Below are 26,026 nucleotides of genomic sequence, written 5' to 3' on the forward strand. Positions count from 1 at the left end.
GAAAATGGTAGACTCTAATCCTTCAGTAGGGTTGTCATGAAAATTTACTGATTTATAGGGTAGCATCAAGTAGAAAGATGCCTGGGTTTGTGTGAGCCATGTTTTATGAACATGATACCAATTTATGTACAAGAAATAGCACATGCAGAGACCCTAAATATAATAACATAATATAACTTATGTTTATTGCTGTTATATAGACAATAAACTGGTAGATCAAAGGTGCAAACAGAGACATCAATTATGAGACAGCCACAATAAATACAGATAAGAGAATATTTAGCCCAAAGGAGAAAAGACATAAGAGCAATTTTTAAATAATAATTTGTTGCTTTTCCTTCTAAAGCTTTGTGAATTTTCCAAAAAAGGAGATCAAAATTTGCAGACTTCTTGATTCATACTAAGCATTCAAGAGCCGAGGCCCTGCCCTGCCTTGCCACTGGCAGCGTCTGTGTGCTGATGTTTAGTACCAGCTGCCCCAGACTTGGCATTACTGCCTTCAGAAGGCTGTGTGCCTTATATACTGCTGTGACGTACTTTAGTCATTAGTCTAGTCATTGGAATGGTACGGAGGTTTTTTGGTTGGGGGAGGGCCTTTTTTGCCTTCCTGCTATAAAAATGAAATTTCAGTTCATTTCTAAAAAGTAAACTGTCTTATAAATTCATTTTCTTCTGCCTCTGCTTTACACAAAGCTCTTTATGCAACCCAATACTTTTGTAGCTCCATTTTCTTTTCTGCTATTAGTGCTTGAAGTTACTGTTGTTGGGCTTCTCTCTGCTTTGCAATGAATTTTAGCAAGTTCCAAGCAGCTGTGGCCTTCATCTTCTCATTTTCTGCTTCTTTAGCAAGTTGCTCAACAAGTTCAATGAAACCATCAACTGTTTTCTGAAAATCATTGCCAGTTTTGTCCACAAAGGCCTTTCACTCTTCTTTGAGCTCTGTGGTCTGCTGGGTAACCTCTGGGTCCAACATCCACAACTCGTTCAGCTCATTGAAGTGTATCCCTGCATTCACCAAGATATCCTTGTCCATATCTGTTTCATTTTCAGGTTCCTTGAAGAAGTTTTGCACAGAGGGGGTAAGAGTGGCAGTCAGGAGGAGATGTGTCATAGGAGACAGGGTCAGGAAAGACTACAGTACAAGTTGCTTGTACAAACATTACTCATTCAGCATACATTTCTTGAGTGCCTACTACGTGCCAACCCTGCTAGGTATTGGGGGTACAAAGATGAATGTAGCATGGTTCCCTCCCTGCAGGAGCACATAGTTGAACTGTGACCCCATAATAGCAGTACACTTTGGCCCAGGCTGCTACAGGCAAACAGCTTCTCTCTCAAGTTAACTACAGTGGATGTGTGGCCTACCAGCTCTGACCCCTACAATGGCTACCAAACCACATATGAGCATATTTAAGAAATGGAATTCCATATATAAGAAAGCTGGACGTCTTATGTAGCTTCAGAGGGCAAAAGGTATAATTTGGCTAAGCTCATACTCAGAACATCTCACCTCTTCTCCTGGTTAGCTATGTCAATTAAAGCAAATTACTGTACTTTCCTATGCTATAGGTGTGACTTCCACAAAATTGGAATAAATATATCTACTTCAAAGTACTGTAGGACTAAATAAGAAAGCTTTGATAAAAAATATAAGACTGGGGACATTAGCACTGGTTTTGGAGCTGACTCCTTGTATGAGAAAAAGAAGACAATGCCAATTCATACTTTGTTCCAGGATTAGTCTGGTACTGAAAGTGATTATTTTCAACTGATCTGTCTGTTCAGAACAGAATCTAATTCAACAGCTCTTAAAGAAGTATGTGGGAAGGTAGATTAGGGAACAAGTTTCTACCTACCTTGAAACATGAGGCATAAAAGTTTAAGAAGGTGACCAAAGAACAAATAACTCAATTAATAAATGGATAAATGAATTGGACAGTTCTGAAAATAAGAAATACAAATGACCAATAAATACATGAAGAAATATTTAACATCCTTACCCATAAAGGATATGCAAATCAAAATGAGATTAATTTTATGAAGTCCCATATGTCAATTCTTTCTCTTAGTTGCTGGGCTGCTGGGGTTCTATTAAGGAAGTCCTTGGTTATACCTATTAGTTTCAGAGTGTTTCCTGCTCCTTCCTGCACTAACTTCAGAGTTTTGGGTCTGATATTAAGGTCCTTGATCCATTTTGAGTTGATACTAATTACAGGATGATAGACATGGTTCTAGTTTTAGTTTCTTGCAGATGGATAACCACTTTTCCCAGCAGCATTTGTTGAAGAGGCTGTCTTTTCTCCATTGTATATTTCTGGTCCCTTTGTCAAAAAACAGGTGGGTATAGTTGTGTGGATTGATATCCGGCTCCTCTAGTCTGTTCCACTGGTCTTCATGTCTGTTTTTGTGCCAATACCATGCTGTTTTTATTGTTATTGCTTTGTAATATAGTTTGAAGTCAGGTATTGTGATACTACCATTTCAATCTCTGTGATGAAAGTCATTGGGATTTTGATGGGAATTGGAAACAACTAAGATGCCCCACTACTGACAAATGGATCAACAAAATGTGGTATTTATACACAATGGAATTTTACTCAGCCATGAAGAAAAATGAAAGCTTATCATTTGAAAGTAAATGGATGGAACTGAAGAACATCATTCTGAGTGAGGTTAGCCAGACTCAGAAGACCAAAAAATCATATGTTCTCCCTCATATGTGGTCTTTATATCTAGGGCAAACACAGCAATGTTGTAGGACTTGGGTTATATGACAAGGGGAGAACATACACAGGAGGTACAGGGTTAGATAGAAAACCCAAAACATGAAAGCATTTGATGTCCCCACTCCAGAGGAATTAATACAGAAGCCTTAAAGTGACAGAAGTCAACATGAGAAGGGGATCAGGAACCAGTGTAAAGATCAATTAGAGATGAATCAACCTGGGTTGTAAAACATTTGTGCATGAAAGCAATGCTAGGAATCTCTCTGTATAGCTGTCCTTATCTCAACTAGCAAAAATGCTGTCTTTCCTATTATTGCTTATTTCTACTCTTCAATGGAACTGGAGAAAAGCGCAGAACAGGTTCTGCCTGGAAGGGAGAGGAGAGGGGAGAAGAGGAAGGGAGCAGGGGGAAAGGAGAGAGAAATGGCCCAAACAATGTATGCACATATGAATAAATGAATAATAATAAAATTGAAAAGAATATAAGGATTAAAAAATGAGATTGAAATTCCATCTCACCCCAGTCAAATGGCTATCATTAAGAAAACAAATAACAATTAATGCTGGTAAGGATGCTAGGGGCAAAGAAGCCCTTATACTCTGTTGGTAGGGATATAAATTAGTACAGCAACTATGAAAATCAGTATAAAGTGTCCTTAAGTAACTAAAAATAGAACTTCTATATGATTCGGCTGTACCACTTCTGGGCGTATATCCAAAAGAATGTAAATCAGGATACAATAGAGACACCTGCACATCCATGTTTATTGCAGCACTATTCACAATAGCCAAGCAATAGATTCAGCCCAGGGAACCATCCGCCAATAAATGGATTTTAAAAACTATACATATGTTATAAATATCACAATATCTATATATACACAATATATATGATAAAGTATTATCAAATCATAAAGAAGAATGAAATTATGTCATTTGCAGAAAAATGGATGGAACTGGAGATTAGCCTGTTAAGCAAAATAATCCAGACTGAGAAAGACAAAATATTGCATCTCATATGCAGAATCTCGACCAAAAATAAAAATGCCATTGCTTGTTAAATAGGGACTGTGTGGAAGGGGAACCAATGAGAGGGGAAAGGTGAAAGGAGAGGTTGGAAGGGGGCAAACATGGTTGAAGTACTTCTTATGCATGTATGAAAATAAAATATCGAAATCCATTAAAATTGGTTAAAGGAAGCAAGGGTAACAAGAGTGAGCAATAGAAGAGGTAAATTCAATCAAAGCACATTACATGCATATATGGAAATATCACAATTAATTCCTTTTGTATAATTAATATACAGTAATTTAAAACTGTTTTGGTAGGTGTTGGGACTTTGTTTAGGTAAGCTGGTGGAGTCCAGCTAGAGAAAAAAGGGAAAAACTCTAGCCATATCGTTTAGCCTAAGAGAGTAGCCAGGGTAGATCCACTTGGCTTCCAGGGATTTTTCAAATACTGTCCAATTTTATCTTCATACGACACTGAGATTCCTTGGGTTATCCCAGCTGTGACTAAATGGATGTGGATTTAGGTAGGAGTAGATCCACAGTGAGTGATAACTATGATTGTGTCTGGCACCCTGGTTAGATCTGCCTCATTGCTGAGGGATTTATTTTTTGACATTAACAATGAATGAAGGACATTGTCAGGAAAATAGTGAGAACTCTGTTCCCACAAAACTTCAGACAGCTGGATAGCCACTGATTGACAAGGACATTGTGAACACTGATGTGTCACAAAGGGATCTATAGGGGTGGTGGCATGGCTTGAATGGTAGAGCACCCTGCCTAGCATGCATAAGGCCCTGAGTTCAAACCCCAATGCAGCCAAAATAAATTAATTAATAAAGGATCTATTGGATCTGCAACACTATTCCTTCTAACTTTGTGCAATGGATTCTGAATGGAATGAAATATCAGGTCTTATTCCATGGAAAATGAGACTATTTCCTTTATGTGGTAAAGTTTTTTTTTCTTTTATTATTCATATGTGCATACAAGGCTTGGGTCATTTCTCCCCCTGCCCCCACCCCCTCCCTTACCACCCACTCCGCCCCATCCCTCTCCCCCCCACCCCTTCGATACCCAGCAGAAACTATTTTGCCCTTATTTCTAATTTTGTTGAAGAGAGAGTATAAGCAATAATAGGAAGGAACAAGGGTTTTTGCTGGTTGACATAAGGATAGCTATACAGGGCATTGACTCACATTGATTTCCTGTGCGTGGGTGTTACCTTCTAGGTTAATTCTTTTTGATCTCATCTTTTCTCTAGTTCCTGGTCCCCTTTTCCTATTGGCCTCAGTTGCTTTTAAGGTATCTGCTTTAGTTTCTCTGCATTAAGGGCAACAAATGCTAGCTAATTTTTTAGGTGTCTTACCTATCCTCACCCCTCCCTTGTGTGCTCTCGCTTTTATCATGTGCTCATAGTCCAATCCGATTGTTGTGTTTGCCCTTGATCTAATGTTGTGGTAAAGTTTTTGCTAGTGTAATTAAACTAAAGATCACAAGACCATCCTGGTTTATCTGAGATGGTTATAAATACTAACATATGTATTACATTAAGAAGAAGCAGAGAGATATTAGAAATGCACACACACATAGACAGATGATATATAGAGAGAGAGATAGAAAGATAGATGAGAGAGAGACACAGTTATGACTCTGCAAGAAAATGCCAACAGCCACCATAAAACGGGAAGAAAGGAAACATGTATTATTCCTATGGAACCTCCAAACCCAGCCCTGCTGATTTTTGCTGTCTGGCTCCAGAACTGAACCAGAATATATTTCTGTTGCAATTTGTTACAAAAGCCACATGAAACTACTGCATTGTGGCTCTCAGATTTTCAAAGGATAGGATATAGACCTGGATTGTGTAAAGATGAACAACAGCAACCCAGACCTGTTTGTGGTTTGTGTTTTCCATATTTCCTTCTTAATATTATCTTAATTAAATCCCTTTGTCCAGTTACCAGTAGATGCTACAAAGTGAATAAGTTTAAAAGAATGAGAAATGCAAGGAGTTGGTAATTATTTAACCAGGAAGGTTGCAGGAGGTAGTTAAAACTACATCACTTTCTCAATTTCCTCTCAAAATATATAGTGCCTGTGGAGAGGAATTTGTCCTTAGGCAGCTATTAATCAGACTCCTATAAGTTGTTAAGTAAGTCAATCAATGCATTAAGAAGGTATAGAATTATAAATTAGATATCTCAAGAAGAAACTGGAATGATACTACAGGTGTGAGTACCACGGATTATTTTATTCATTTTTCTGCCAAATATTATTGAACCTCTTACTATGTAAAAGACATATTTTGGTACAGAAATTATATCAAGTTTCTGCCTTCATGAAGCATTATACTCCCCTTGTAGGGAAAGGTAAAACATCTATAAATTTAGAACTAAATAAGCTAATCTCAGTTAGTAGCAAGTAGTATAAAAAATAAAATTAAGAGTATAGGATAAGAAATGTCTGGTGTAAGTGAAGGAGGAAGCAGGGTGGTGAAGAAAACCTTGGAGTTGAGACCTGATTAATTAGAAAAAAAATCTAGCCACATCTGATCAAATAATAAAATGTGCTAGGCTATAAAGAGCAGCGAATGTATATACTGAAAACCAACAGGAGCCTTTGAATGTAAAAGACCTGATCAAATTTGAATCTGTAAAAGAAGACTCAGACTCTGCAATTCTCAATTCCCTCATCCTGTTTCCTTAGTTATCCCCAGCTTATCCCTGGGACAAGACAGACAACTTTTAGATACAGACTTTTCACCACTAAGTCCTCTAATGCTTTATGTAGGAGAAGACTATGTGTGAAGCAGTTCACTCACATGACAATGGAAATTACTGCTACCATTAAGTGATACTTTGCCGACTGACTTGGAATTTAAAATTTGTGTTTTATATTCTTCTCTGCTTACACCCATGATCTTCTATATATTGTGTATGTGTTTTCAAATACATTTGAATTTCCTGTTACAACTGTTTTCCTTTGTTGGAAATGAGAAGACATTTGGACATGTGGTACATGTATTGTCATACTTTGGACCAGATACAAACACTCACTAAGCTATTTTAAAATCCACTAAGATGCTATCAAAACACTATTGGATTTTCCTAGCATGTATTCAGAATTAGCACATAAGCACTTGTAAAGAGGACTTTCTATTGAAAAATGCAAAATAATATACAAAAATGAGAATATCTGGATTTGTTTTTTCCCGTAATTATATTGCCTTGAAAATGCAGTTGAATCTCTCCAATTCTTCGTTTCCTTGTCTTTAAAAGTAAAATAATGGACTAACACCTCTAAAGGTCTTTCTTCCTCTAAAATTTCATGAAAATGTTATTCATTCTCCACAAACTGAGTCTACCCTTTCCTTTTTTGTTATGCACATTTTATACTTCATTTATGCTGAGTTTTTTATGTTCATTATAAGAGACTATTACTTTTAGAATGGTTTCTTTGAAATGAATAAAGTCAATTCAAATCACAAGGTTAGTGTCTTTAAAATTTTCTTCTCTATAGTAAATTGACTGTATGTTTTTTATGCACTAGACACATTTTCCTCCTCATATTTAGAGATCCTTTTCTGTTTTGTGGCCGCTCAAGCATTTAAAAAACCCTTCATTTAAAGTAGGACTATTCTGGCTTGTCTCATATTTCCAAGAATATACAGTTATTCTGGAAGGCTTTGATTTCATTTGTAGGGATTTCCAGATATACTAAGCAAAGCTCAATAATGTGTTTTCCTGGGAGAATATTTAGAGTACAGATATAAAAACCAATGTCTCTCATAAAGATTCATTTCTCTCATATTGTTTTGCCCTTGGGAATAATAGCATGATTCTCATGGGTAAATGCTCCATCTTTTACTGTAATCTTACTATTCTCCTTGTACACTAAAGATGCCTAATTAATTGGTGTGCATGCTAAAGAATGATAGTAGATTTCTGAACTCAGAGTCAAAATACATGATCTTATTTTATTGTTTACTTAATTTGCTAACTTGGATAGATCTTTCACATAGCCATAATTTGGTTTATTTACTTTTCAACAGTAAAGAAAAAATAGTCATTAAGTCCCAAGTACTTTTTGAGTTCTTACCACAATATAGACATTGTGCCAAATCCATTGTCTACACCATTTCATTTCATTGTCGTAATGTGAGTATTGTCTTTCCAAAGATGAAGATTTTGAAGTTTAGAAAAGAAGTAAACTTAGTCCACATAACTAGTAAGAGGTGGAGAACTGATACTGGACTTTAAAATCCAGTTCTTAACAAATCATTGTTATTATTGAACACTAATTTCTATCTTCACAGAGAAGCAACATGCTAATGTGCAAAAAATTGCCTTAAAAACTATGGTACCATATACAGATTTCAAGGATGGAAATGATGGGATAAAGAAGAGGAAAATGATGATGTTGTTGAAGGTATTAACCCCAGAATTAATCCTGAAGGAGAAAATTGATAAATTTACAGAATTTGTTAATCTCTTCAATTTATAGCAATGTCTGCTGCCCCCATGTGGTGCTCAGTGTAACTATTCTCTTCTTAGAGCTCATCTCCTCTCCGTTAAAATGTTCCTGTGCCAGTATCTGTATTTTGCGATTCTTTTTCTTTGCTCTAGAAGGAAAATAGATAATGAGGAATTGTGTGGAAATGGGACTTAATACCTGGATATGTGTTAGTGGGTATGTTAGTTGACTATTTAACTTGAGCAAAATGGACAATTTTTGAAAAGATAATTCAAATATTTGATTTACTTCCAAATATTTGAGTGTTGTTTACATGTGACTTACTTTTATGGTTTGTGTTCATCTTATTCATTAGATTTGCCAATGGGATCTATGCTATAATTCATACACAGAAGTTTAAAATTTTTGTATACACCACAAAATATTCAATTAAAGACAAGTTCTGCCTTCAAGAAGAACACAATCTCATGGTCTCCTCCAGGAAACAAATACATATGGGAAGATCCTCAGAGAATGTGACAAAATAGATTGGTGCAATAAAATTAGCAGAAAATTTTTCTAGTTGTATATAGAACTGAATAATTTATATCAGACTAGTGCATCTACCTATAGCAAAAGGAAAAAGTTGAATGAAATATAAAAATAATCTTTCTGATCAGAGTGAAGAAGCAACAACCTGAACAACAAACATTAAGATTCAATATGAAAGAACTTCACAGAGATGAACTTATCCCTGGAACTGCACTTAACCCTGAGATATTTAATGATTCTAGCTATAGGGAGGAATAAAGCCAAGAATCTGGGAGTGAGAACCTAAAATACCCTGTTGAGAGACAGAAATAGTAGCTAGTGGAGAATTGAAGGACATAACTAATTATTCCTTTGGTGTATTTACTGAACTTTAGTTTTAAGGGGCAAAGGGTCTTGACCTAAGCAGAACAAGATTGGAAAACACACAGAGGAAGATTAGCTTTGATCTGTCCAAGAACTGCCACAGAATACAAAAGATTCTTGGTCAAAAATTTATAGACACAGGGAATAAATGGATGATTTGTTCTTATCGGGGCTTCAACACAGCTTCGATTCAGTAACATAAGAGTTGTCTAACATGATCACTTACTCTCTGCCTGCCTAGTATATGAATGAGTGGACCCACTCCAGAGAGGTACAAGATCACTATAACCTTTACAGATTTTAGACTAGTGTCTGGCATTCCACTAAAAATATCAGTAAGCCCACTAACTGAGGGAAAAAAAGCATAAGATTGCAACCAGAAGAAATAGGAGGGTGTAAGAAATAGGCATATGCTGTTAGAAGGATGAGGCAGGAAGATTGCTAGAGTCCAGGAGTTTGAAGTCAGCCTGAGCAACACAGTGAGACCATATCTCAAGGAGAAATTAAAAAAGTGAACTCATAGGTGATCAAGATATTGGAGTTAATAATCAAGAGTTCAAAATAATATTTTTGAGAAAATAGGTGAAGAGATGAATAATTCTTTTCAGAATAATTCTCTTCAGAATTATTCATCTCTCCAGAGATTTAGAATCCTTAAAAATAAACCAAAAGTCTAGAAATGATGAATAACACAGAAAAGTTTTAATTCTTATGATTTCTTATTCAATGGGATTAATTAGTTCCAGAATCAGTAAATTAGAAAAGTTTATAGTATGCAACCCAAATTGAAAATATAAAATAAGAGTGCAGAAAAAATAAAGCAATACATGGAACTCAGACAAAGTACCTAATATACAAATATTTGGAGTACTAGGAATACAGCATAGAAAAATGGATGAGGAGCAGGTTTGAAGAGACAATGGTTAAGGACTTTCCAAAACTTATGGCATCCATCAATGCACAGATTTCAGAAGTATGGAAGCCCCAAAATGAGTAAAACTAAAAACAACAAATAAAGAAACAAAATAGACCATCTTCTTATCATAACAAGACTACAAAAGAAAGAAAAAAAAAATAAAGAGCACCTTTTAAGAACTGCCAGAAAAAGACGTATTTGCTTCCAAGGAGCAAATATGAGACTGCAAGCTAACATCTCAGTAGAAATGAGAGGAGCCTAACAAAATAAAAATGAAAAATATTTCTAAAAATATTTTTAAAACATTGACATATATCAAAAGTACTTTGCTAAGAGAAAAAAAAACAGATAAAACACTACATATGTTATAATTGCATTTAGAAAGGAAATGGCTCACATTAATTTCCTGTGTGTGTGTGTTATCTCAACCAGCAAAAACCCTTGTTCCTTCCTATTATTTCTTATATTCTCTCTACAACAAAATTAGAAATAAGGGCAAAATAGTTTCTGCTGGGTATTGAGGGGGTGGGGAGGAGAGGGAGGGGGCAGAGTGGGTGGTAAGGGAGGGGGTGGGGGCAGGGGGGAGAAATGACCCAAGCCTTGTATGCACATATGAATACTAAAATAATTAAAAAAAAAAAAAAAAGAAAGGAAATGGCAACTCAGGGTAACAAAAAGCAGGTCAGTGGTTACAAAGAACCAGGGGACGAATGCAAAGGTAAGGAAGTTTTTATACTGCTCATAAACTAGTCAAAAGAAAGCTGATATTGAAACATTAAACAAAAGAGATATTAATGCAGGAAAATTTTAAATTCCTAATGACTTGAAAGAAATAAAATTACCATCATTTGAAAATGATTTGATTATATGAAAATTCAAACATAATTAACAGTTAAACAATTAGTATAATATTAATTATGCAATTATAAGATCATTTGAGTCAAAGTCCATGTAAAAAAATCAGAAGCAGCTTTAGAAATATGTAATACAAAATTTAAATAAGGTGTTATTAAATGCAACATTTATAATAGCTTCACAACATTATAAAGGAAAAGATAGAGAAAGGTTTGAAGGTTATATTATATTCAGCCTAGAATAAAATAAACATGCAATAAAAATTGCATAAATATATTTAGTGATGATAATTAAGATGAATATAGAACTAGATTATAAAATCATACTATAACAATTAAAATAGGTTTTATAAAAACTTTATTATAAATTTTCAAAATTACTGAACACTGAGGACCAAAACTAACAAAAATATGCAATAATTTTATGCTGAAAACTATGATAATTTCCCAGGGATATGAAATAAATAAATAAGACTCAATCAATTTTCCTCAAGCTAGTTTATAGATTTAATGTTAACAAACTTAAAACCCCAAATGTTGTGAGGGCAGGGTGCTGGGGGTATTGACCTAAAGATTCTAAAACATATATTGAGTTTCAAGAGCAGCAAATGTAATGTTACCAAAAATTAAAGCTAAAAAACTAACACACAACATAATAAGACAATCATATCTGTGATATTGGTATAAGTATAAAAATCCAGAAACAAACCCGCACAAATATAGTCAACTGTTTTTAATTATTTTTTAACATCGATGATACTAGGTATCAATAACAATTAATAACATTGGATTAATTGGCAATCTATGTAGAAAAAATAAAACTAGAATTTTATATTATGTCATCTAATAAAATAAATTCCACTTGTGTTGTAGATCTAAACATAAAAGGTAAAACTGTAAAGTTTTTAAGAGAAATCATTGGGTAATATCTTCAGAAAGTTGGCATAGACATTTCCAGAACAAAATATAAAAAGCACTAGAGCTTAAAGGAAAAGAAGAAAAGATGGATGGACTATAACAAAATTAAGAACTTCTATTAAGAAAAATATGCAATTAATAAAAGGTGCTAATTGTTTTATTGCTTTCATTTTTCATTTGTCTTGTGACTTTCATTTTTTGTCATCAATAACAAAACATTTTCCCAGTCCCACTGATGGATGCTGTTTGACTTTCTTTGGCTAAATGAACATGCTCAAAACTGATGTCATGTCAATTTTAATCCTAGAATCAAAGAACATCACATTTGTCTCATATTCTATGCTATTTTTATTTGTGCCACAAGAAGATCATGACCAAATTTTCCCACTGAATCCAGAAAACTGATAGGTGAAGTGCAGCTGAAGCTAAGGTGCATCCTGAAAGCAAGCTCAGTAAACCCTACACAGATACTTAAACTTCTAGCTGATTCACACACATTTAAGTAGCAATAAATCATTAGTATTATAAATCACCAATTTTGGGGGGCTTCATTATATAACAAAATTGTATCAATAGTTGGCTGATACAAAAATATCAAGATACAGTACAGAATATATCAAGATGCTCCAAGAAAAAGATAAATTCAGAAAAATAATTGTTCATTTACAAGCATAATTGAAAGGGTCTCTAGCAATTCAAGAACTTCTGGGACTTGCTGAACTGGAAAATAAACTTTCTGTCATTGCTAGGCTCTGCAGACAGTAAAAATTTCTGAAACTGAGATACATTCTATGGGGAAACATAAAGCAAAAATAATGCCTACTATGATACAGTGTGGGAACACATGCCAGAACAAGGTCATAGTTATCATGTCCTTTGCGAAGAACTCTGAGACAAGTAAGGTAGCAGCTAGTAGATTCTCTTCACTAGGAAACACCTATCTAACATGAAGCTTAGAATTCTGGTCTACAACAGAATCGGATAAGGGTTGTATAGTATCATGGGAAGTATGTTTTACGTGTGGAACGAAAATAAATTACTGCTTTCAAGAAAATAACTGAGCTATTTTTATTCCCAGTGTTTCTCAGAATCCACATATGATTTGATTTTGTAGCTCTTTCTATTAACAATGTGACCTTTATTGTTCTTGGGGTTTGGTATGATTTGATCTTATTTGAGCAATAAAATATGGGCAGACATGACAGCATACCAGTTCTCAACCAAGATCTGAAGAGATAATGCGTATTGTTACTCAGCCAGCTTACATTTCTTCTAATGCTGTAAGAGTACAACGCCCAGGTGGCCTACTGCTCCAATAATAATGAGAAATATGTATAACACACCATATCCAGCAAACTTTCAGCAAATGGAAATTCAAAACTTCTGTTTTAATAGTACATTGGTTCAACCACTTTGGAATGATAAGTGACACCTAAACTTTGTATATATAGAATTTGTTTATATATGTGTGTGTGCATGTATGTACATTTGTATGTATTTATGCATGTATTTGTATATACATACAAATGCATGCAAGATGACAGAGAATCTTGTAAGAATAATGGTGAGCAAACGATGGCACACAAAAAACAATTAGGAATATGTGATTTCCAGAAGCTTTAAATAGGCAAAACTAACCCAACTTAATAGAAAATCATCATAGTCATTACACTTAGGAGAAAGTGAAAATGAAGGGAAATACTGAATGTTTCTGGTTCCTGATTTCTGGATGTCTTTAATTTGTGAAAATTTACCAAGTTTCAAAATCATGAATTAGGTCTTTCTAAATCTGTTATTCATAAATATGATGCAGAATAAAAGCCCTTTGAAGGATTAATGAGGGAAACTATCCTATTTTTCTTTCATATGCTGCCATCCTTTTTTTGAAAAGTATATTAACTTATAATTTAAAATAAAATTATTTATATAGATAAATTTGTTATGAGATAAAGAAATGATTTAATTATGCATAGGTAACATTATTTGAGTTTTGCAGACAAGTAGGTATACATATCTAATAAAGAAATGATGAAAGAGAAAAGTGAAAGAAAATTGAAAACTTTTCAGAAAGAGATAATGTTAGGAAAGTCAAAAATTGCACAATATATCTTGTATTAAATAAACTTGAAGTGTTTTATTATGGATGTAAGCTTTAGTAATGCATAGACTAGAATATATCAGACCCATAATAAAAATTTTATGATTATGTTAGTGAATAGTAAGTACAAGATAAGTATCAAAAATTGCTTACTCACTTTGGACTTTAAATTTTCTCAATGGGGTTTCTAGGTAGCTTTTACAACTGATTAGAATTTTGCTATGGAAAGAGGATACCTAATGCCTGTCGTAGGAAAAACTGTAGAGTAAAGAGATCAGAGTCACACAAACCAGTTAGAAAGATTATTGTAAATTTTCAAGGCAGGAAATCACCAAAAAGAACATTGTTCTTTGGCGACACTTGTAAAATCAAACCAAGCAGGTGTCTGGTCATCATCATTTCTTCAGAGGAATAAAATTTACTAATAATTCACTGGAAATGAAAACAAGAAATATAGTTCCTTCTTATGTATGCAAAGTCAATATCATGTTTTGCAATGACTAGATGCTCAGAGCCTCCATTTGGAATCCAAACCTATCTTCTATCACATCTGTTATTGCCCTACTCATAGGAAAATTCTGCCACTAAGACTGTGATCCAGAAAAGACTGTGGATATGATCCACAATCATCAAATTCCAGTTCTTGTCCATTTATGGAATATGCCTGTGAAATATTTTTTTGAAGAGGAAACATTGTATTTTATAACCTCAAAAACTGAAGTTTAATTTTTTTCTAGCATTTCACTTATATCATTTCTGTAGTGTGTGAAAATTTATAGAGATTAATATCTTCTCTTTACTTTCCTTATAGTAAATTGATAAATTATGTTGAATTCATTGAAATTCATATATATATATATATATATATATATATCTTCTTGGATGATTAGAATAGGGACATAGTTCATTTTGAAAACCACAGAAGCATAGAATTGAAAGCTTAAAACAATTTAGAGACTATCAAAGAAGATGAAAGTCAAAATTGACTTTTTTTTATCTGTACCAAACCACCATCCTAATGACTTCCACCTTAGGAAGGAGAATACTGGTCTTTGGAATCCTTTTCATGTCAGAATATTTTTAAGTAATTTAATTTGTCACTGGCTGTTCTTAGGCTTTTTTATTACAACATCCAAAACCATGCTTTTTCTCTTCTTTCCTTCTTCCTTTTTATTATTTATCAGCAAATATGTAAATTATTTCATCACCTATACATGACTACTTAAATTTTGTTGGTAGGTACTTTTAGGAGATATGATATAACAATGTTTATAGAAAATACAAATACAATATTGCTGTTTAAAAATATGCATATATGCAAATGAATGTCACACAGTTATATGGAGCAGGTGAGGTAAATATTGAGTCAACTTAATATTTAGTTAATTAGGTAATTAAAGTCTGCACTTGGTAAAATAAATATAATTGCTGGGGATCTACCAAGAGGCTTGTAGGCCACTGAAAAGGAATAGAAGTATAAGAGTGCATATATATTTCCAGAAATTAAAATACCCTTCAATCATCAAAAAACAAATGAGTCATTTTTAGGACTTATTTAGACAGTCATTTAGGAGTGTCTCTGGACAGTTTTCCAGAGAGTCAATGAATAAGGATGGTAAGAGCAAGGAAGGAATGTGCTATCAGTAAATGCTGAGGACCTGGAATTTTCCATGCTTCTTTCCTATCGATGCTTCTGCTTTATTGTTGGTGCCAGGGGTGTGTGAGCAGACTCCACAGGAAAGGAAGTTAGAGGAAATGTGAGTCACAAAGAAATGTCTGTCAATCACCAGTTCATTTGTGTGGATAATTGAGACTTAGAAACTATGAAAGAAGGGGAGCGGGGAATCCAGAAACTGGACAACTAGCAAGATGATCCCAAAGGAACAGAAGTGATAGCAAATCTTTCTCAAGATTTTGGGTAGCAAAATGTGTAGTAGTGGAGAATGATGGTGGTGAGAGAAGAGATGGTGTCTCTTATTGGATTTATACATTAGATCTGAATCACTTTGCATTGAGGAATAAGTGACAAAGTTACACAGAAGGACCACCTGCAAGGAATTATTTAGTTGCTTTAAAATTCAAGTCTCCAGGGATTGCTGAAAATTAAATACTCTGAAATTCTATTGAGAACCTGGGTTGTTATAGGTTTCCTATGATTATTTTGGAAAAATATATTTGCTGTAAGATATTTACTGATAATAAATGTTAAATATAGAGTAAGCTCAATTTATGTGTGGATTTAATACACTATTTTTTGACAAAAATTAAGTTAAAAAATTTCAAAAACAAAAACTTCATATTCCTATATGTGCATTGTGCAGCTCAGGTGACGTGGAGAAAGCTCTCAGTTAATTGTGTTTAAATCATTGTGAGATCTGCTCGGTGCTTCCCAGCCCTTAATTTTATGAAAATATTCCTCTGTAAAGGCAAATGGAGCCCCAAAAGCAAGGTAAAAAGTCACAATAATCCTCCCAAGCCAAAAACGGTTTGTAATGTGCTTAATTTAAGTGATAAAGTGAAAATTTGAGATTTGTTGAAAGGCGACATGCCATTTGCGGAAGCTAGGCAGTGTGATGGGAAAAGGGAATAAATAATCCACAGTATCCCACATAAAGAGCATGAAATAAGATCTAGTTTTTGGTGAACAGTATTAATATAAAAGATGACAATTTTCTAATATTAATGTAACCTACTCCATGCAGTTTCAAGCTCAGGACCTCCTGTGTGTATGGTATAGGTAAATTTAAGTAATTTTAGAGTACTGGATTTTTACACATCTTGAGCATTCATGGTTTTTTCCTTGATGGAGGTCTTGGAACCATATGCATGTGGATATCAAGAGTCTACAGTGTCATACATCATTGTTACCTATGGTTATAATATCGAACAACAGATCTTTGATGCATATTCATTTTGCTTTATTAAACTTCATGTCTATTGTTTAATAATTGCCCATTTCTTCTTCCCTACCTTCAACTCCTGATAACCACCATTCCACTCTGATTCTATGAATTTCACTATTGAGATGAGTCATGTAAGTGGAATCATGAAATATTTCCCTTCCTATGACTGACCAGGTTCACTTGTCATAATATCCAAAGATATCATCCCAGTCATTACATATTACAGAATTTCCTTACTTTTTAAGGTTGAATACTATTTCCTTGTATGTTTATAGCATACTGTTTAAAAATCCATCCATTGATGGACATTGTCTCCATATCCTGGCTATTGTAAGCAATGGTGAAATGAACATAGGATTTTTAATATTTCTCTCAGGTCCCGATTTCAATTATTTTGTATAAAATACCCAGAAGTAGGATTGCAAGATTATATTGTAACTCTATGTTTCTTTTTTTGATGAGTATAATACATTAGATTATATATTAGATGACAATAAATTTCTTTGAAAGAGTAGATGGCAAAGTTACCATCAGGGCCATCTGGTAGGAATTATTTAGTTGCTCAAAAATGCATGTCATACAATAAATCTCTGAAGTACATTCATCTTGCTTTATCAAATCTTTATCCCATTGTTTAATAACTTCATTTCCCATAATTGTGATACCATTTTGTATTTAACCGACATTATATAAAGATTCCCTACTCTGCACATCCTTATGAACACATCTTTTGTTTTGTTTTTTTGGGGGGAGGGGGTTGGTAATAGATGTTCTGACAGGTGTGAGGTGATACATCATTGTGGTTTTGGTCACAAGACAATTGGTGTAGAGATTTTCTTTGTTGGGAGGTTATTGATTATTGATTCAATATCCACAGTAATTACACTTTCTATTTCTTCATGATTTAATGTTCACAGTTTGTATACAGTTTGTATATTTCTAAGATTTTTTTGTAAGTTACCCAATTTGTTAGCATGTAATTGTTTGTAGTACATTTTTATAACTTTTTTTAACGTCTGTGTCATCAGTTTCAGTTGTAATGTCTCTTCTTTCATTTCTTCTCTCTCTCTCTCTCTCCCTCTCTCTCTCTCTCCTCTCTCTTTAGATAAGAGCTTGTCAATTTTGCTTATACTTTCAAAAAGTCAACTCAGGTCAGTCATGGTGGTTCATAAATGTAATCCCAGCTAATTGGGAGGTGGAGATTATGAGGATCACAGTTTAAACCCAGGAAAAATGTTAGGAAGACTTCCATCTCAATAAATAAGCTGGGTATGGTGATACATGCCTACAATCCCACCTAGGTGGGAGGCAGAGGAAGGAGGATCATGGTTTAAGATAGACAACAAAAAAATAAGTAAAAAGCAAAGAAGGCTGTGAACGTGGTTGAAGTGATACAGCACCAGCCTAACAAGCAGGAGGCCCTAAATTCAAACCCCAGTACTACCAAGAAAAATGCTCAGTTTCATTGACTTTTTTTCTACAGTTTTATATTTTCTACTCCACTTCTCTCTGCTCTAATCTTTGCTATTTTATTCTATTGCAAAATTCAGGCCAGTTTCTATGTCATTTTCTAGTTCCTTAAAATGTAATTAAGGCTTTTCATTTTCCCTTCTTCCTTCCTTCCTTCCTTCCTTCCTTCCTTCCTTCTGTCCTTCTGTCCTTCCTAACTTCCTTTCTCTTTCTTACTTTTTGTTTATTTTTTGTGTTTTGATAGCACTGGAGTTTGAACTCAGGGCCTTGTGCTTCCTAGGCAGACACTCTGCCATTTGATCCATGTCACCAACCTTGACATCTTTCTTATTTTCATTTATGAAAAACAAATATATAATGTCCTTTGAATGGTCATTGTCTTTTTTATTAGTGTTTATTAAGAGGTTTAGGGGTTTCATATACCAGTATAAATACTTTGCATTTATCACTATGAATTTCCTTCTCATTACTGCTTTTGCTGAACTCAGAACAATTGCTGCAAAATATTTTGTAATTTGTTGTTTCTTCTTAGACCCAGAGTATGTTGTTTTGTTTTCATATATTGGTGAATTTACTAGTTTACCTCCTGTTACTGATCTTTGCTAATTTTACTCATAAATATCTGTGTGATTTCCATCTTCAATGTTTAAAGACTTGTTTTGTGACACAATATAAAATGTACACCTGAAAAATATTCATGCATGCTTGATAGTAATGCATATTCTGCTACTACTGGGTAGAATGTTTTGTAAATGCATGTGCCCAATAGTTCCATTTGATCTATATAAAGTGTTATTCAAATCCTCAATTTCTTTATTGATCTTTTGATTGGATGTTTTCCTCATTATTGAAAGTGGAGTATTGAAATCCTCTTCTATTATTGAATTACTTTTCCTCCTTTCAGATTTATCTGTTTGCTTTATATACTTATATGCTCTGATTTTGGATACATATATAATTGTCATGTCTTCCTGATTAATTGACCCTTTTATCATTATATAATATTCTTCTTTATTTCTTTTGACAGCTTTTGACTTAAAAATCTATTTTTTTTTCTGATATAGGTATAGCCACCTCTCCTCCCTTTTGATTGCTATTCACAAAGAATATCTTTTGTTTTCCTTTCACTTTCAGCCAATATGTGTTCATAAATCTCAAGTGATATTTTTCTTTGAAAAAAACATATAGTTTGGCCTTGTTTTTAAAAATTCATTCATCCCTCAATGTTATTTTATTTAAGAATTTAATATATTTATACTTACAGTAATTTTGGTACAGAAGGATTTATTATTATCATTTTGTACTTTTTTGCTAGTGTTGCAATTCTTTGTCATTTCTTTTCTTGCAGTCTATCTTTGAGTCTTGTTGTTTTTTTTTATATTGAAATGACATGACTACTTTCTCTTTGCTGGGGTATAGTTTTTATGGTGATGTTTTTGGTTACCTGAAGTTTAAATAAAAATCTACATAAAGGTTGAAGCTTACATAAAATATCTTTTAAGTCTATTTAATTTGATATCAACTGGTTTAATCATATGTAAAAACTCTGTATCTTAACTTCTCCCTCCACATATATTTTACATTAATGTCCTAATTTACATCTATTCATATTGTAGATATTGCAATATGTTGATTATTTTAAATATTTTTGTCTGTTCACTTTTATAACACTGGTTGATAAATTAATTCTATAATAAAAGCAATTCTGAATTTGTCCATATATGTACTTTTTCCAACAAATATAATACTTCCTTGAGTTATCATGTTACTAGCTTGTATGCTTTTATTTTAACCTAATTCCTTTAGTATTTCTTGTAAGGAAGGTAGCAGTGATGACCAAAGGACAGTTTTACTATATATAGTATTCATAGTTAGTAGATTTTCAGAACTTTGAATATATTATATTACTTCCTTTGTTTGAGCAGGAAAATTTTTTTGCTGAAAAATCTTACGAGGCGATATGTACTGTCCCTAGTATGTGACCAGTAGTTTTTTTCTTGGTGCTTTCAAAATTCTCTCTTTCTCTTTGATGATTTGAATACAATTTATTTCCATGTAAATTCCTTTTGGTTGATCTTATTTTGTACCTTTGAGGTGTTTTGAAACTGAATTTAATTCCCTTCCCTAGACTCAGGCAGTTATTAGCCATTATTTTTTTAATTGGTTCTCTCTCTTCCCTTTCTGTGTTTCTCTTAATGTATATAATTTTCTGCTTACTGGTGGTCCATAATTCAGTCAGTCTTCCTTTACTCTGTTTTGTCCTTTTTTGTTCTTAGTGTTTCTTTGGATAAATTATTTCCAGTGACCTGTCTTTGAGCTCATTAATCCTTTCTTTTGTTTGATCACATCTGCTATTGAAGCACTGTAGTAAATTTTTCAGTTGAATTACTGTGTTCTTCAGTGTCATGATTTCTATTTGACAGCCTTAAAAATATTTTTAATTCAGTTCCAACCACCTCAATGAAACAAACATTGCAATAAAGCAAATCACGGTATTTTGGTTTCCCAGTTCATATAAAAGTTACTTACATTCATAGTAAATTTAGAGTATTGTGTATTATATATAAAAATTAGATATATCATAATTTCAAATAATTTATTGCTAAAAATGTTTATAATCATCTGAGCCTTCGGTGAGTCGTGATCGTTTGGCTGGTTGAAAGTTCTGCTTTGATATTAATGGCTGTTGAATGTTGCGGGGTTCTAGTAATTTCTTAAAAATAAGACAAGAAGGTTTGTTGCATCAATTCAATCTTCCTTTCATGAAAACAGTCTGTGTTGCATTTAATGTTATTTGGTAGCACGTTGCACATAGAAGAACTGCATTCATGATTAGACTCAAACCCTGCTTCTACATTATCAAACTATGAATATGTATTATTCTGAATCTTTTGTCTACTTTTCAACAGTGCTCAACATCTTCACCAGAAACTCTTTGTATTATTCACTGGAAGAGTGACCCACTATCCAGTTAAGTTTTATCATGAGATTGAAGCCATTCAGCAGTATCTTCAAGATTCTACTTTTGATTTTAGTTCTTTTGCTATTTCTACCACTCTACAGTTTCTTCCTCCACAAAAGATGTGAATTCCTCAAGTCTTTGATGAGGTTTGGTATCAACTTAGCCCAAATTTCTGGTGATGTTAATATGCTTACTTCTTCCCGTGAATCACAGATGTTTTTAATGACATGTGGAATGATGAATCCTTTTCAGAAAGTTTATAATTAACTTTGCCCATACCCATCAGAAAGATCATATGGAAGTTACAATATTATGAAATTTATTCCTTAAATAATCAAACTTAAAATTCAAAATTTGTCTTTGATCCATGGGTTGTAGAAAGGATATTATGATAGTAGGCACAAAAACATTATTTTCATTGTCCATTTCCCGTAGAGCTCTTCAGACACCTGATGAATTTTTAATGAACAATAATATTTTGAAAGAATTGTTTTTTCCTGAGCAATAGCTCTCAATAGGAAGATTAAGAAATTCAGTAAAGCATGTTTTGAACAGATGTGCTATCAACCAAGCTTTTCTTGTTCCTGTAATAGAGCACAGGCTGAATGGATTCAGTATGATTCTTACTGGCCTTCAGAATTTTCCAAATTGTCAATGAACATTGGCTTAAACTTAAAGTCACCTGGTGCATTTACCTCTGAGAGTCAGCCTGTCTTCTGACGCTTTTAAAGCCAGGCGTTGACCTCTCTAGCTATGAAAGTCCTATGTGGTGTCTTCTTCTAATATGAGGCTGTTTTATCTACAGTTAAAATCTGTTATTTAGGATACCCATCTTTTTTTTTAGCTAAATCTTCTGGATAACCTGCTGCAACTTCTGCACCAACATTTGTGTATTGCCTTGTACTCTTACTTTATGAAACCAGTTTCTTTGTTTAAGCCTCATGAATCAACCACGACTAGCTTCAAAGTTTTCTTCTCTAGCTCTTTGGTTCAGCCTTCATAGAACTGATGGGACTGGATTAGGTTTGTGGCTTAAATAGTTATTGTGGTAGTTTGTTCTTTTATCTAAACTAACAAAACTTTCTCCATATCAGCAAAAAAACTGTTTTATTTTCTTATTACTTGTGCATTCTCTGGAGTATAAATTTTTAATTTCCTTTAAGAGTTTTTTTATTGAGTTCATACCTTGACTAACTTTTTCATGCAAGATGCCTAGTTTTTAGCCTATCTTGGCCTTTGACATAGCTTTCTCGTGAAAATTAATCATTTCTAGCTTTTTATTTGAAAGTAGAGATGTGAGAATCTTCCCTTAACACAAATACTTAGAGACTAGTATAGTGTTATTACTTTGTCTAATTTCAATATTGTGTGTCAGGGAATAAAGAGGGCTAGGAAAGGGGGAGATAGAAGAGAAAGTAGGTGCAGTGGTCAAAATACACACTGTCTATTAAGTTTTTGATCTTATATGGGTGACTACTCAAAACAACTGAAATAATACCATCAAAGTTAACTGATTATCAATGACTCTAAGAGATATAACAGTAAATATGTTTAAAATATTGTGAGAATTACCAAAATGGAACATAGAACCATGGTAGACCTGCTCTCAGTGGAAGGTCACCACAAACCTTCAATTTGTCAAAAATAAAATAAAATAAAAGTATAGTATCTGTGAAGCACAATAACAGGAATAACAATAAAACAAGGTGCATCTATATTTTTAACGTTTTCTATCTCTGTTTAAATTATTACTTTCTTAGCATTTTATTCTCTTGAACTTAGTGAGCATAGAATTATTTTAAATTTGCTATCGGCTTATTAATGTAATAATTCCATTTTATTTGGGTTTATTTCTTGAGTTATATCTTGTTTCTTTGCTTGTATCGTCTTTGCTTTGTTCTTAATTTTGTTTGACTTGGTTTATTAGTGTCTACTCATTAGACAAAGCAGGCACATTTCCTAGTCTTCACAGAATAGCCTCACACAAAAAAAGACTACCACTCTCAGCATGACCAGAAATTCTGGCATCCTGTATCAACTCTTACTCTTCCTAGAGAGAAGAAATAGGCTGTAGTTTTGCCCTTCATTCTGTGCTGAATTGTGGTGCCACTGTGGAGCTACATCATCTCCCTGTCCCAGTAATCGTCTCCATTCTCCTCTATGCAGCTAGACAACGCCAGCTCTGTTAAAACTAAGATTGGCCAAAAAGATGCTAACTATTCAGGAAGCTCTAGAGAAGCTGGAGTGTTGGATACAAAAATCAACATTATTTTCCCTCTTTCTAGGGGAAAGTTTGTAACACAGATTCTTTAGCAATTTGTTCGGGGCCGAGCAGGGTGGTAAGGTAGTGTCCACCATTTTCCCCTGAATAGATAGAATTCTTTAAAGCATCAAGACTGGCAAGAAAGAACACCATCTTTTGGGGAGCTGGATTTACAACTCAAGCCCTTCTCTCCTTTGTGAAAACTAGTAACTGCGGGTTCTCATACTAATCATTCCGCATTGAACTTGGGGCAAGGATATTATCAAAAGGGTATCTTACTCCGCCTGTTTCCTTCAATGAAATTGGTTTTGCATTCTCCCAGAGTGAAGGGGCCTTTCAATTAGTTTCTGATTTCTCACAAAGGGAATTTGTCCATAAAGTAGTGTTGATCAGTATATTTATTGGGAGAAGACAAATCCAGGACTTCCTATTCCAAGATGCTGGTGATGACTCTAATCTATGATCTTTTGAATAATAAATTCTTATAATCTCTATCATACAATGGCAATAAGAATTACCAAAGAAATGTCAATCAAAGGAAGGTCTTGCGTGACTTACTCTAGATGTCACATGAGTGACTTGTTTCATCCTGTTGAAAATATTAAAGAATGAATTAAAAATTACGTACAGAATAATAAGCAGTGTTCTGAATGGCACCACCTTTTGTGGAAGAAAACTAAAACAAGACTTAAAATTAATAAAGCATCTCATCTAAAACATCAAGTGCATTTTCAATACATATAAACACCAAGATTTGCATATGTTTTATTTATTTATTTATTTATTTATTTATTGGCAGTACTGGGGTTTGAACTCAGGGCCTTGAACTAGCTTGGAAAATGTTATTCCCCCTGAGCCATGCTCCCAACCCTTTTAGTTTTTAGTTATTTTTCAGGTAGGTTCTCCTACTTTTTGCCTAAGTTGACTACAAACTGAAATCCCCACTACCTGTGCCCCTTTCATAATTGGGATTACAGGTGCACAGCAAAACACCCAACTTGCTTATTGAGGTGGATTCTTGCTAATTTTTGCCTAGTCTAGTCTTCAAATGTTATCCTTCCTCCCTCTGTTTCCTGAGTAGCTGGGATTTTAGGTGTGTACCACCATGCCCAGCCCAAGATTTCAACTTTAAAAAGTATTTGAAAATTTCAAAAAGAAGAGCTAATTGGCTGATATGATTGTTATCTATATAAAAATCCCCTTCGGTAGTGATGACTCTGTGATCAACATGTGTTGTAATGGTGGTGGAAAAGAATCAACAAATAGAACTTGAGAATTTATTCATCTTATGTCATTAATGTGCTTAATATTAAGCTTGTCCCAATACAGGGTATTTTTATCTGGTACTTGTATAAACCACAGAAATGCCTTCTACATGAAATGCTTTATACTCATCTCCAAATCTTAGTCTTTATCAAATCACCAACAGAGGGTGAGTGTGAGTGTGTGTGTGAGTGTTGCTAGACTATAAATCTTGATGATTACGGGGATAAACACTAGAATTTGCTTCTAATTCCGTAAGATTTGTTCTTAGGTCTTTTCCTATTCTCTCCTTGAATTTGCATTATTTGTAATTTTAACATCTGTCGCTATGAGTTATAGAATTTGCACAGCCATAAAGACTGGTAGTTAACACTTTGCAGAAGTTGAATCATATTAGCTCATTACCCTGGAACTCCAGGCATGTGAATTAGTGTCTGTGGAAGGAAAACCATGCAGAAAAGAGCTATTAAAATTCTATTTAAGGAACTGGAAAAATCAACATGTTCCTTTCTCCACTGAACTGAGGTCCCAGAGGAATGGCAACAAAAGGTATAATATTTACGATTTCACCCTATCAAAAGACTGAAGGTTAGGTGTGCAGAAACAAGTCATATTGCTAAGTGTGGCACCATTCAGTTATAGTCACAGCTAATTAGAGGTAGGGGCAGGAGGAAGGATTGAACCCAGAAGTCTGAGAGTAGCCAGGGCAAAATAGTGAGAACAAATCTCAAAAAGGAAAACAAAGATGAAGAAAGAAAGAAAAGAAATCATCCTGCAGTAAATCACTCAACACTAAAAGTTTAATAGTATCTTATTAATAGTCAGTTACAGATTATTTGACATTTGAAAAATAACATCTAACATTAAAGCAAAGACATAAACCAAGTAGAATAGGAAGAATTTGGTGAAAACAAATATTATGGAAGTAGAAGGAAATATCTTCAAAAAATATTGTTTGTAGGAATCACAAAAATGAGATGAGCTTGCTCTCATGTGAACAAGAACACAAAAGGAACATTTAGACAATAAAAATGAGCTGTTTTAAATTTAAATGTTTAATGCTTTTCTCTTTAAAAATATCTGTATAAAGTGTTGAGGATAAAGATGAAAGCCTCTCTCAATAAGCAAGCAAAAAGAAGGTATTTTAAAATATGTGAAAAATAAGATAATTAGATAATTAGTTCAGTTCTACACCTGAATATTAAATTTTTCAGAAACCACAAGCTTTAGCTTTCTTTTCTTTTCTATGACAGAAAAGAAGAAAAAACATTCT

At 33.7% G+C, this 26,026-nt stretch overlaps 1 pseudogene; it reads right to left on the minus strand.

The window, feature by feature from the left end:
- Nucleotides 1-683: 683 nt before the first annotated feature.
- LOC109703136 (intraflagellar transport protein 20 homolog pseudogene) lies at nucleotides 684-1,033 on the minus strand (annotated as a pseudogene).
- Nucleotides 1,034-26,026: the final 24,993 nt, after the last annotated feature.

This window comes from Castor canadensis, chromosome 1 (assembly GCF_047511655.1).
Source record: "Castor canadensis chromosome 1, mCasCan1.hap1v2, whole genome shotgun sequence".
Taxonomy (NCBI): domain Eukaryota; kingdom Metazoa; phylum Chordata; class Mammalia; order Rodentia; family Castoridae; genus Castor; species Castor canadensis.